We start from the raw sequence: 14,272 nt of genomic DNA on the forward strand, positions 1-14,272 counted from the left end.
AATGATCCTTGAATTTGTATTTGAGCATCTATTTTTCTCTAACTGACAGCATAGTGTCATAATGAGTTTATTTTCAGGGACTCCCCAGAATTTTGATTTTGAGACATTTAGGGGGTACTAGAGGTTAATTACAGGGTCCGAGACCTCTGCCAGGACCCCCTGTATTTCGAACCTTGTCTACCAATAGCATACCAATATCAATATAATACCAATGGTAATACCACACCTATGCCAATGTCTAATCATTTACCAATGTTAAATACAAAAGTTGCACCGTCTACAAATAACATAGAAGATGTGTAGTGCTCTACCACAAATAGAAATAAACTCATCTTAGATTAGGAGTCTTGGTCTGAAAGGCTTTTGTGAGTGCCGGGCCAGTTGGCCCACGATGGAGAGGATGAACATGTACTGAAGACAGATGTGGAGTTGAGTAAGATGTAGGATGTTAATGTTAGATGGGAATCAATCCAAGTTCTGACTCTCACTGGCATGGTTGTGATTTCATAAGCACTTTGTGTTCTTTGTGTTGAAAGACCACATCCTTAAAAAACATCTCAGAGCTTAGTGTTTGTCTAAAATCTGGTCAGATCTGGTAACTACCATGAATAGGAGAGTATATGGCAAATAAAACTGATTCTGATAATCTGCTCATCTCATTTTAGATCAGCTTCTTTAAGCCCAGTTGTTGCGCAAATTCATATTGTTGACAAAGTGCTTCGTCTGTGTTGACCTTCATATAGAAGTACTGTCCTGGCAGTGTCTAGGCATTTCCTTTTTAGTTCCCAAACTGATTAATAAAATTAGGCTAAAAAATTGGCTAGTTACCCAGCTTGCTAGCAACCAACTAGGACAGTTTCCTCATTAGTCAGTGCCAAATTGCTAACCAGACCAAACTGCAAACTGTGGCCAGGTTTCCAGTTTTGCCTATTTCACAACAAGACATGAATTATCAATGTGTAGTGTGACTGCGGATAAACGCTGAAACTCTTTTTTTGGATTCCAGGTGAAGTCTAGTTGGCTGTGTCCTTGCTTTTGGCCCATTAGGTAGAGAGGTCTCCATGCAATATGGTGTGGTGTTTGGGGCTACCATGATGGAGAGGATGAACATATATTGAAGACAGATGTGGAGTTGAGTAAGATGCATGTGAGCTGGATTAGAGGGTATAACTATCTTTACTTTGTGTTTATGGTTGGTGAGTTAACTTGTCAGCAAACCTAGCCAGTTTTCTCAGTTTCTCAAGTCAATACTAAATTGCTAAATGCACCAAAATGGAAAAGTACAGTTTTCTGTTTCTGTTTCACAACAAAACATAAATTATAAAGGTGTAGTATGAATCCGAAAGTTTTTTTTTGGAGTTCTGGTTGGCTGCATCCTTGGTTTTGACCCAGTAGAGATATGGTGTGGTCTTTGGGGCTCCCACGAGGGAGAGGATGAATGTGTATTGAAGACAGATTATGAATGAGTTAAGTAAGATGTAGGATGTTGATGTTAGATGGGAATCAATCCAAATTCTGACTCCCATTGGCATGGTTTACAATCTCATAAGCACTTTGTGTTATTTCATTCCTTTTCATGTCCTTCATGGCAAATTAATGCGCTTTGATTTCATTCCACTGGAGAGGGCCTGGCTCCATGAATTAATTACACATTGCAAGTGATGATAAGCAATGAAGGATTTTGGAACAGGCGTTATTGCAGAGGAAAACAGCTTCTCTTTCTCTCTCTCTTTTTTTTTGCATGTGTGCCTATTTTTGATTGGCACAAACCAAACACCGACAGCATTTCAAGCTTTACGACCGCTAGGAGCGCTTGGAATTAAACAGCCGTATTCGCCTGTGCTTATGGCTTCAAACGTTTGTATTGGTATTGATTTGAGGGTGGCCTACATTATTGAAAATGTGGATTCTATCCAGCTGGGATGGAAAGGAAGCCGTCAGTGAATCAGAGTTTTCATTTTGATATTATCATCTCTCTCTCTCTTGCTCTCTCTCTCTGTCTCAAACAAAAAAAAAGAAAAAAGGGAGATGCGCCTGATGAAAACCTGCATGAAGGTGTTTCAGGATGCATTATGAAACCGTTGCCATGGTTACAACCTCGTCGGAGCAGGCGGCATGCATTCTGAACCAAATCTGAAACGACAGGGCTCGATCTCTCACTCTCTTCAGAACGCTCCAGCTCCTCTGACCTGACACATGTAAGTCTTCAGTCGACTTTTACCCAGATCTAATCCACCATCCACTCTCCGAATGGCTTCTGGCTGTCTTTACTCTGGAATGGTAAGAGTAGAGTAAGGAACACAGTCAACATTCATATTATAATCTCAGAGCTCTGAAATCAGAGAGAGAGTGATAGAGAGATAGAGAGCAGGGGAAGAGAAAGAAAGAGGGAGAGAAACCAAGAGCAGTGAGAGAGAAAGAGTAAGAGAAGAGAAATAGAGGAGCAAGAGAAAGGAAGTGGGAGAAGGGTGAGGAACAGGGAGAGAGAGCAGTGCTAGAGTAAGGAGAGAGAGAAAGAAAGAAAAAAGAGAGCAGAAGAAGAGAAAGCAAGAACTGGGAGAGAGAAAAAGAAAGCAGATGAAGAAAGAAAAGAGAGAAAGAAAGAATGAGAGGAAGGAGAGAAAGAGAGCAGGGAGAGAGAAAGAAAGAAAGAGAAAAGAGAGATAAAGAGAGAGAGAAAAGAGAAAAAGATGGAAGAAAAAGACAATCAGACAGAGCAGTAGGAGACAGAGAGAGATAGTAAGAGAGAAAAGAGAGAACGAAATAATAAGAGGAAGGAAAGAGAAAAAGAGAGCAAGAAGAAAAAGAAAGAAAGAAAAAGAAAGAAAGAAAAGAGAGACAGAGAGAGAAAACAGAGGAAAAGAGAAGAGAGAGAAAGAGAGGAAGAGAGGGGAAACGAGAAAAACAGAGAGGAAGCAAAGAGAGAAAGAGAGCAAAGTGAGAGAAAGAAGACATGGGTGGAGAGAGGAAGAGAGAGAAAGAGAAAGGATGGAAAGAGAGAAAACAGAGAGAGAGAGGAAGAGGGAGAGACAGAACTCAGAAAGGAAAGAGAAAAAGAAAAAGGTGAGATAGAGAAGAGAATGAAAGATAGAGGGAGAAGAGAGACAGAAAGAGCACAATAAAAGAAAGATTAAGAGGGGAGGGAGAAAGAGAGAGAGGAGGAAGAAGAGAGAAAGAGAGAGATAAAGATTGACAGGAGAGAGACAGAGAGAGAGAGAGACTGAATTTTAACAAGGCTTTATTGCTCACTCATGCAAAAAGCTTGAATGACAGAACAAGAACGGAAAAAACGCATCGGTGAGGGTGGGGAAGAGAGAAGAGAGGGAGACAGATAAAGAGAGAGAGAGACAAGGAGAGAGGACGAGAGAAAAAGACTGAAAGAAAGTTCATCATGTGGCACTCGCCCAGATGCTCAAGTGTGGATTAAAGCTGAAGGTAAATCCAGAGATCTTACAGTGGGACTGAAAACACTCCACTGTGTCAAACTAAAGGCTTCTGTGATCTACAGACTGAAAGACGAATTACTGGAGATCTGCGTTCTGCTGTATCTGAGCGGCTGGATGGAGCTACGGTATGGACACAATGATTTATACATGGTCCATACATAATGCAGTCTGCTCTGCTGACTTCAAAGCTGAGGCTGGCTTGGGCCTGTAAGCCTTCAGATCACAATGGTGCTCTTGTCCAAAGCAAACTACAAACACAAGCATGTTTTCATGCCTTATTTAGACTTTTAGAGTTCAACAAGAGGAGCACAGAAACACCACCTGTATTCCATCTTTGATAGAAGCAGCCATGTGCTAGAACATCAGTAGTACTACCATTTTTAAGCTAAAAAGGTTTACAGATATCAAGATACATCAGCTCATCAGTAACCATTCTTTAAAACTGAACTGTTATTTGACTGGTTAGTTTTTTATTTTATACCTAATTTAGTAATTACTGGAGCAATATAGACTAGCAACATTGGACAGCTCAACACACTTGTAGAAGAATGCTAACTCACTGTTGTTGTTGTGTAACTGAGCTAATGAGAGCATGGGAGCAATTTCTTCAAATTCTAGTCATTTACAGTCTGCCTACTTCTGATTGGCTACAAAAACATAGTATGACTCAGCAGCACAGTTTTATAAACAGGAAACTCAACATTATGTAGCAACTTTAAACAGAAGTCGTTGTCCAGATTTCCATTGTGCACTACATGTTCCTTTAAAGTTGAATAGAATTTTGACCAAGGGTCTGTAAAGCAAGTCCAGCTTTTTGCTACAAATTAATACAATTGTGGATGGACCATGAATAGACACATCAAACTCCAGCTGTCCAGCTTTTTAAAAGCCTTCTGGACTAAGGTCTGAGAAGAAGCACGGAAAATAAAGGAGAGAAAAGTTGATGAGGAACCATAAATCCAAAATTCAAGATGTCATCTGTATTCCATTTAAATATAAGGAATATATGAAATTGAAGCATTGGCTTAAATCATGAGTTCACTCCCCAGTAATGCCACAGCTATCCGTGACTGAAACCCGTGGGACCTGCCACAGTATTTTGCGGCGCGGGACTAGTTTTCAGTGTTGCATGCAGGAAACCAGCCCACTGCAGGTGGGAATGAGAGTGAAGCGAAATCTCGCAATTTAATGAATAGCCTAAATAAACCAGAATGATCACTAAATCATATAAACAATATGAAACGAGAACAGTAAAAGAGTCAAAATGAATGAAGACATTCTAAAGAGCAAAATTAGCTTACAGAGACGGTAGAGACTTCAGTCTGATGGCCACAGCTGCCGAGCCCAGCAAAACACCAAAAATAACCATTATGTGGTTTAACTCCTGCTTTGGGTTTACTGGGAACAAATGTTTTTGGTGTTTGGTGCAGTTACTTCACAGTGAGCCTGATGACCATGAGTGCCATGTTATTTTAGCAGAGGATAATATATTTGTGAAGAAGCTCTGAAGCTTTCTAGCCTTCACCCTCCCAGCTTGGTAGCATCGTATAAAAGTGGGAGACCTAACTAGACGGTGGAATAGGACATGACTAAATTAAAGAGAAAAATGGGTAAAAATCACCCCAAAAAGTGTGTCTTCAGGCTAGCCCTCAGTTTCTCAGTTCTCATTAGCAAATTTGACTAATGCTAGCATGTCATGAGAGATGCATGATGGCTTAATGGCCCTTTAACAAGGCCATGGTGCTGAGCTTAAACCCTTCACCTTCAGCACATGCGTGTTCCTACAGGTTCTCACCAAGAGCAACAGAGAGAGAAAAAAGGACAGGGACATAACCGAGAACACCTGCTGTGATGGCCCAGCTGGAACACCACTTCACCTTCCCCTTATGTTTCTCTCGTTCTCTACTCCTCCCTCTCTCTCTCTCTCTCTGTCTCTCTCTCTCTCTCCTTCTTTCTCTATCTTGCTCTTTCTCTCAGTACATCGTTCTGTCTCATCCTTCTCTGCTGCTCCAGTTCCTCTGCGCTGCATGCTGTCAGAGATGTATTGAAGGCATGAGACGAGTTTCAGAGGGAGATTGGGTTGCTCATACATCTCCACTGACCTACAGCCCTCACCACTTTGTCATGCATCTCATTAGTGTATCCCTCACCTCCTCCAATTCCTATTCCTCAGCTGCCTTCATCACATCAAAAGCATGGGTTGTTGCTGCCGTATCACAAAAGATGTTTTTGTAGGTGTTGGCCTGCATGGGCATGTTTGTGCAAATGATTTTCATCATACTTTTGGACTTTTGGAAAAGAAATATCTTGATGGGTAATTGATTGTGTCTGATTGGATATCATGAGATATCAAATAATGAAGTGGAGTGGAGTTTTTGTCATTATGCTCTTGAAAGCTGTTGCATTCAATACATGCATACATGCTTTGTTAAGAATGGGGATATTTTTGCCAGAGGACCTATTTAAGTCATGTTCACATGTGTATATGTGTGTGTGTTCTCTCTTATAGACTGCCACTTTTGTGTCCTAGAAACTTGGAAAGAGGAAGGTGTACAGAATGCAGGAGATGGTAATAGAACCCAAGTGTAAGATCACGTGTGTTCATGTTTGTCTTTAGTATAAAGCCACTTGGGTTTGAGGCCAAGATGAGTCTTGAGTCACTGGGCTTCAAGTCTGAGTTGAGTTTGAGTCTTTAGTAGAATATTTTAGTTTAATCTTGTTATTAGCTGCATCTACATGAAGTGAACAGTGAAACTGAACTACCAATAACTTATGCAGTGTAATTGAAAATAAAAGAACCCCTCCTCATCTTTACATCTGAAAGACTCAGCCTCTCTGAGATGCTCTTTTTATACCCAATCATGTTACTGACCTGTTTCCAATCAACCACCCGGTGTTTGTTTTAGCATTACAAAACTTTACCAGCATTTTGTTGCCCCTGTCCCTACTTTTTTGGAATGTGTTATTGGCATCAAATTCAAAATAGGCATATATTTTTCAAAAATTTGTACTTTTAATTTTCAATTAACCATAGGATTTAAATGATTTGCACACCATTGCATTTTGTTTACATTTTGCACAGCGTTCCAAGGTTTTTGGAAATGGGGTTGTATATGGAATTGTTTTATGCCCTGTGTCATTAAAAATGTCTGAATTTTTGAATATTTGAAACCTACACTGTAAAAAGTGTAAGACGTTGATTTGAAGGATTTTTTAAGTTTGGAATTGATGTGAAATATTGATTTTGTTCATCTAAGCAATTTAGTTTGCTTAATGTTCTTTGTTTAACGTATGTATTTGAGTTAAATAAAACAAGTTAGATTGCATTAAGTTTTTTTTAGGTTGAACTGACAAATTTGGATTCATATTATTCAAAACAGCGATTCTAAACTTTTGAACATTAATGTATGTGTGTGTGTCTGGGTGTGCGTGCATGTTCTCTCTCATAAAGCTGACGACTTTGTGTCCTAGAAACTCTGCATGAGGGAGGTGTTGAGACTGCAGGAGAGGTAAATAATTAACACAGTGAAGATCCCATTTAAAAGTTTCTACACTGCTGTTTTCCTACATTTTTCCTACATCCAGCAGCACCGCTACACTCTAAAAAATGAAGGTTCCAAAAAGGCTGTTTAAAGTCATTCCACTTAAGAACCACACTATAAAAGAAGCATTTTCACTGTCAATCCAAAATATCAAATCTTAGTATTTGAAAATATTTGAAGGTTATATGCATGTAAATGAACCATATATACACTGTATGTTAACACTGCTGTTGTTAATCTACAGAACTAGAATGTAAATTCACAAAAACAAATGATTACCGTTATATCACAGACATTTTATTTATATGGTTGTCACTGTTATTATTGTGGTTAAATACTGTACATCCAAATAACTAGTTGTACTAGTGAAACTGTTTAATTACACTAAAAGGCAGTATTTAAAAGAAATTAAATGACTGTAATTTTACATACTTTTACAGTAAAATACCAGACTTTTTACCTTTTTTTAAAGTGTACTTTTGGTTGATTAGGAAACTGTGAATGGATGTTTCTTTAAATGACATTTCCTGTAAATGAATTGTGAGAGTGTGACAAACCTTGTTTAAATGGCCACAGTCGTCTGGCGTTTAATATGTTGTTGGCCATGTTATGTAGCATTCTGTAGCACAACACTGTGCCCTTTTCAGCCTCATCGGCTTGATAGATTTCACGATTTTCACAAGAGTCTTGAATCTGGAAAATCTTAGTTCCAGGACTATTGCAACACCACTGTAGGAGGCAAGCAGGTATGTTTTGTATTTCAATGAATAAAACAATGATTACATTTGCCATTTTGGCCTAAGTGCCCCTTTAACAACTTTCAACATAATGTAAAGGTTCTATACTAATTCAAAGTTTTACTTGAAAATACATCCAACAACTAGTGTAGAGGTCCTGGACCTCATTAAAAATTTTCACCTGTCAAAGGTTTCTCTTCTCTCTGCCTTGCCCACTGCTCTCTTAGCCTCTAAGTAATTCTGGCTGGTGAGCAGATGCTCAGAGACTTGACTCAAGACTGAGCTTGACTCCACCTCGTTTCTGAAAACCCATATTTATCCCATCCCACCCACTGCAGAGACTGCAGGTGAGCCGTCAGATAAAGACGATTACCCGCAGGCAAAATGATGGGCCTGGAAAGCCTTGATACAGTATCATGATGGAAATGCTTTGATAGGAGGCTAAGAGAAACATTGTAGGAGCTTTCTGACTAAATGAGAGATCAATCAAACAGAGTTTAGGTCATACTATGGATGAGGTGGCTTACTATGCAGTTTACTCTTCACTCAGCACAATCTAAAATCGGTGCATTACAGCACAATCACACTCTGCAACCAACTGTACTTCAATCAAAGACCAATTTGGACAATGCTTCAAATTAAAAAAAGTCTGGTGTCAACTGTGTTAAAAGCCTGAATGAGAGTCTATTACCTTTCCTGAAGTTTGAAAACATCACAGATCATGGTGTAGGGTAAGTTAGAGTTTGTCGGTTGCTCCAAAGCTTTGCGCTTAAAGCCAAAAAACAAATGGAGTTATTTGCCCTCAGATGAATCTAAGCATCTTGGAGCTTCAGATGAACCTCAACTTGGCCTACACTATGATGTGATGTTTGCAAACTTCAGCTGAGGTCAAAGACCCTCATCCAGGGTTTTTATTGACTTTCTCAGACACTACCTTGTTCATGATACTGAAACTGGCCTTTATCTTTGGTTGAGATGAGAGTAGAGACATAGTCAGAACCAACCCCCAAATGAAACCACTGCTAAACCCCTTTGTCTGTGAATCTCAAAAGGCAGAAAGCTGCTCTAATGCCTCATCGTAGTAGATCAGGGGTGGTCACAATGACTGGGAGATGTTCATATGGAGATAGCACATGATGAATAGCTGTGTAGTTCCCTGAAGGTGGAGATGATCGTATCTGACCTCTACAGAACAGTGCCACTGTACACACTTAAAAATGATGGGTCTTCAAAGGTAGTAAAGAAAATGGTTCTATATGGAACCATAAACACTCAAAGAACCATTTACATGATTGAAGGGTTCTTTGCATGGTGAAATGGTTCTACAGATTTGATGGAGAATGTGTTGTAGATGGTTCTATATAAAACCTTTTTTAAACGAGTTCTGTATAGTGCCAAAAACAGTTCTTCTATTGAGATGAAGAGATTAAATTAGCCTCAAAGTGTAATAAGTCAGAAATCTGCAGTTATTAATGGCAGTAAAAAGTTTAAAGTTTCTCTGGATGACCAGCTTACATAAGAAAGTGCATATTTTTACAGCTATGTTTGTGTTTGCTTGTTTTGGGTTTTATGCTAATGTGATGTAAAGAGGACTTCAGTGACTATGGGATTTTGCTCTTAGTTGTGTTCCCCTCTATAAATAACTGCTGCAGGAATTACTAACTTGCCTGCTGAAGAGGATCTTACATGAGGGATATGAGCCATATGTGCACACCATTAGTTCTATAAGACTGCTAGACTAGCTAGGGTATGATCATGCAAACAGCAGGGATTGATTATCACGGTCTGACTAAAGGCTTGGCTGATCTCTGCTTGGCAAAATTCAAATGTTTGGCGAATACTGGCCAGACTATATAATATAGATTTGGACATGTAAAAAGCTTTTTGCAATGTTTTGCAGCACTTCAAAATGACAGCTTTAATGTACCAAAACAAACCTGTAAGCCTATAGTTTACATTTATCATGTTTTTAAAGTCTACCTAAGATGTTGTTGGGTGTTTATGTGCCAAAACCATAATTCATAACATGATTCATCAAATCGTTTTTACAGGACCGTTTTCCAACCTCTATTAGCTCTTAGAATTAAATAGTCTGTTTTTGCTACTGTGATTTTAAGGCTGAGATACATAAATGACCTCTGTTCTGATTGGCTGTCCTGTATTCAAAAAGGAGTCTAGATAGACACTCTGAGTATAAATACAATATAAGTGGGCAGGTCTAACTGCAATTGGCTGAACAGGTGGGTATATGTAAATGTGTTGGATTTTAACAATTAATTCAAAACACCCGTTTTTGCAGCCTACTTTCCATGTATGAACTGGGGAGTGAACGTTGTAAACTTCGAAACTGTTTACATACAATAAGTCTTCTCATTTAAAAAAGCGAAAATTATGATTTTCTATGGTTTTTTAAAAATCAGTAATCCTATGTGTCTAATTTTGATATGATTAGTTCAATTATTAGCTCACCACTCGGATGTGAGCCACCCCTACATTACATGTGGCCACTCACAGCAGGAGAGGACAGAGAAGAGGGGACTTTTCAATCAAACTCACTCGCCCTTGGCAAGGCTAGCCTCAATTAGCTATGCAGCTAGCCATGCAAACTTTGCATTGCAGAACATTTTTGTGATAAAGTTTGAACATAATGTATATCAAATTTGTGTACAATTGCTTCGTCTCCCAAGGCTATAAACTTTGGTGTAGAACTGTGGTGCATTGCCTGTCTTTTTGTTGTTGTTAGCCATGAAGGCTTTAGCATGCTAACTAGCAAGCTAGCACAGTAAAGTGACAAAGCTGTATCAGCAGTCATGTATAAGAGATGAAGTAGCTACTGTGCGACCTACAACTAGGTAAATCAAATGTTATGGTTTTGAAATATTAAACATTCTGAAGTAGTCCACTGCTAGTCTTTTACACAGCTTTGTTCAACATTTTTTAGGTATGAAAAGCTAAATGTGGCAGGTCAGAATGATTTAAGGGCATGTTTTGCGGCTGAAGTCGACTCGTTCCCTCGGCCCTCCGAAGGCTCATCTAATAAACTTCACTTGAGCAAATAAAGTAAAGGAACAGCCCTTAAGATTGCATTGGGGATTCCCTTGAGGGGATATAGTGGACAGGTGGATAAGGGCTTGTTGAAACCAGTATTGAGTTTCAAGTCAGGCTATGCTGCTGTGCATGTAAACGGTTCTAGACACAGTTCAAAAATTAATGTCTTGGTTCGGTAAGAAAGTTGGGCTGTTGTGTGCATGCAGACTTAACTAATAAGTTTGGGTCTTGGCAGACTACCTGCTCACAGTAATTAAGATTAAATGTCTGTGTCCTGATTATAACATTCCTGCCCTTCCGTCTTTGCAGCTTTGGAGATGGATATAGGCTTCAAAGTGTTCTGCAAACCTCTATACTATTTCCCGCCTCAGACTAAAGAGCATGAGCACTTCTAAGCTTTTCGGCTGATGTCTCACTTTATGTGAGAAGAAGTCTCTGCATATGATGGTTAAAGCAGTTCCAGTAGCCTACTTTCCTTGATCGTACAGAAGTACTTAAATGATTGTGACTACAGGTCTAGAAGCCTTTTTTTGTTCCAGCACACCCAGCCAGCACTTACTAATAGCACACAAGATTACCAGATGATTCCTCCATCGCCCCAGATAGGGAAGAGTAATGAATTCTAACTTTTCTTCCTGCTCTCATATGTACACTTAACGAGGAGGAACAGGTGTGCTTTGGTCTTAAGCCACTGAGCGCATTTGCAAAATGTCAGCTCCAGGATGGGGAAGAGGGAGTGCAGTGGGGGGAAGGAGAGGGGGTGTCCCACAGCTCATTTACAGAGGCACAGAGGGAGAGGCTAGACTTTTGTTTGAGTTGGGGAATAAGCCAAAGCCCATAGCTTAACGGCAGGCAATTAAAAAAGCACACAGCTTTGAGGTGAGCTCGGCATGTGATCAGTATGTGAAGGAATGAGAGACAGACAGAGAGAGGAGAGAGAGAGAGAGAGAGAGTGTCTCTTTTAAATTCAGAGATGGACAGAGTGATATCAAAACCTTTCAATTGTTCTATAGTCTGGCAAAGCAATAAGGTGTTATCAAAAGCATTTCCCCTTGTTTAACTTCCTTTTGTCCTTTTTTCTTCCTTACATTCTGTCTCAGTACCTCTCTGTCCAGTTTTCGTCCTTCTTCTTGTTGCAAAGCGTGGACCTGCCTTATGATTCACTCACTCATTCCCTCACGTTCAGCAGGCTGAAGATTCTCCACAAGGTGGAGCTATTCGAACTCAAGAGATGAAACTGAAAATAGAGGAACATTGAAAGAGAGGAAACTGGCATGAGCCCACACCAGCAGGATCTCATGAATGCACATATGTTTGCAGCCCCAAATTACATTTATAATGATGTAAATGGCCCAAAACCATAAAAATACCATCAGTTAATGCTGCTGCTACTGCAGTAAAGCTACAGCAGCAAACAATATTATTGATTACTGATTACTTACATTGATAAAATTTCACTTGATCAGAGTAATAAGTTATGGAGATGACTTCAGGCAAAAAGGTTGTGCAATGAAAGAGTGGTGCTTCAGAATTATAATTTACATATAAGGTACAGTAACAAAAACACCTGTTTAATTTTTGGTACACAAACCCATACAAATGTCATAAGCAGACTTTATGGTGAGAAAATAAAATACAAGAAAAATGTAGTATATGGCTCCAATCCACCTCACAGCAATGTAACAAAACTAACAAAACCTGCTAATAGACGAGATTGTGTGCCATGTTGTTATTTTTATTGATTGTTACTCTTATTACTACTTTCAATCTAAGCTACAGTGAAATTACAGTTACTTTATACCAACACGAATCAGCCAGGCTAAGCCCTTACAAATTACAATAGAAAACCGCCTCTGATAAAACTAATCCAGTTCAAATAGGGCTTAATTTGGTTCTTTGGCATTTTACAGCATCACTAACTACTCTGGCATGAGATGTCTCCTCTAATGTCTCTTTCCAGTAGACACTAGGAAGGGTGCAGTAGGTCTCCTGTGCAAAGTGACTTCCCTCCCTTCTGTGTCTGTGTCTCTGAGCTGTCACATTACATCCATGCACCTGTACAGATCTATTTCCTGAGCGCACCTGTGATTTAGGTCACTGTCTCGTTACTCCGTCCATCCACCTTGGGAGATCTCTGTGACAGCAACATGGATCATGTCGAGAGGAACCGCTGCTCTTTTCTGAGTGGCCTTTAAATCAGTTAAAAAAAAAGAAAGAACAACAGGCTTTTGCATTTAAGCTATTTGAGCTTCAGCAGGGATGTCTGCACTATGTCACCGTCTTTCTGACTGCAGATAGTCAAAGTGCTTGCTCTCTAATAGCTACCAAACTCAACATATGCATATGTCATGTTGATGCTTCCTCCATCCGATCAGTCACAAATCCACACAGCACTGGGTTACAAATGCAACACTAAACCCCCAGAACCTGGTTTGTTTAGGAGGCTTTTCCTGTTCTGTGCATTAGCAGGTCACTATCCAAACATCAAACTAAGGCCTGGACTCCATCAGCCTTAGCAAGAGTAAACAAGAGATTTGGGAAACTGGTGGGACAGCCAGTGCTGGAAATGGCAAACACACTGCAAAGTGATTTGCTATTTGAACCTCAAAAGGTCACTGAAGCTCCAATAGTAAGTTAACAACAACACAAAAGCACAAGTCTGTTTATTTGAATAGTATTTTTATTTCTAAACCATTATATCTAAATTTTAATCTTACTCTCTTAATGAACCCATTTTAAAGACAGAATGGGCCTCACATTCCTCCATCCAACATTTTGTTTCCATTGTTTCAGACAAACTCACACCTACTTACAGTTGCCAGAATGTTACCACAGTTGCACTATGCAAGTAGTTACATTTATTCAGTTCCATGTACTGCTGTATATTTTTAAATGAGGATACTGTAGCATGTGCACCATGGCTTGTGCTAAAGCAGTGTCTCTTTTAATAGTGGTCAGCATTACAATGTGTTTACTTGAAAGGGAATTCTTCAAATTTCTGCACAATTAAATGGCTAAGACGTAAAGAGTCATTCAGAGTAGTTTGGTGTGAAATGCTTTGTTCTAGAGAAACTTTCTGAGGCTGAATTGTCTACAGTGGTACTGATAGGAATCAGATGTCTGAAATGGTTACATCACAAATATGCTGCCTGATGCCAGAGACATTGTAGTACAATGGTTTTGCAATACCGTGTTGCATATTTTTTTTAAAATACATTCATGATGGAGAGGCACATGCAGGGCGTTCTATAGGAAAATAGTTAATATAAATTAATAAGAATTTAATAACAAAAAAAATTTAAGATTCATCACTATTGTAAGATTAAAGCCAAGGTGAGGCAAACCACAGTAGATGGCATACGGCTTGAAATTTACACAGAGAAAGGGGGGAGGGGGTAGCTATCTCACTTCTGACACCAGTGTGGCATCAGCAAAGAATAAGAGGTGGGAAACATTGTGCTTTAAAGGTGAATGCTCTTTTGTTGAACAGGCAGAAAGA

This window comes from Colossoma macropomum, unplaced genomic scaffold (assembly GCF_904425465.1).
Source record: "Colossoma macropomum unplaced genomic scaffold, Colossoma_macropomum, whole genome shotgun sequence".
NCBI lineage: Eukaryota > Metazoa > Chordata > Actinopteri > Characiformes > Serrasalmidae > Colossoma > Colossoma macropomum.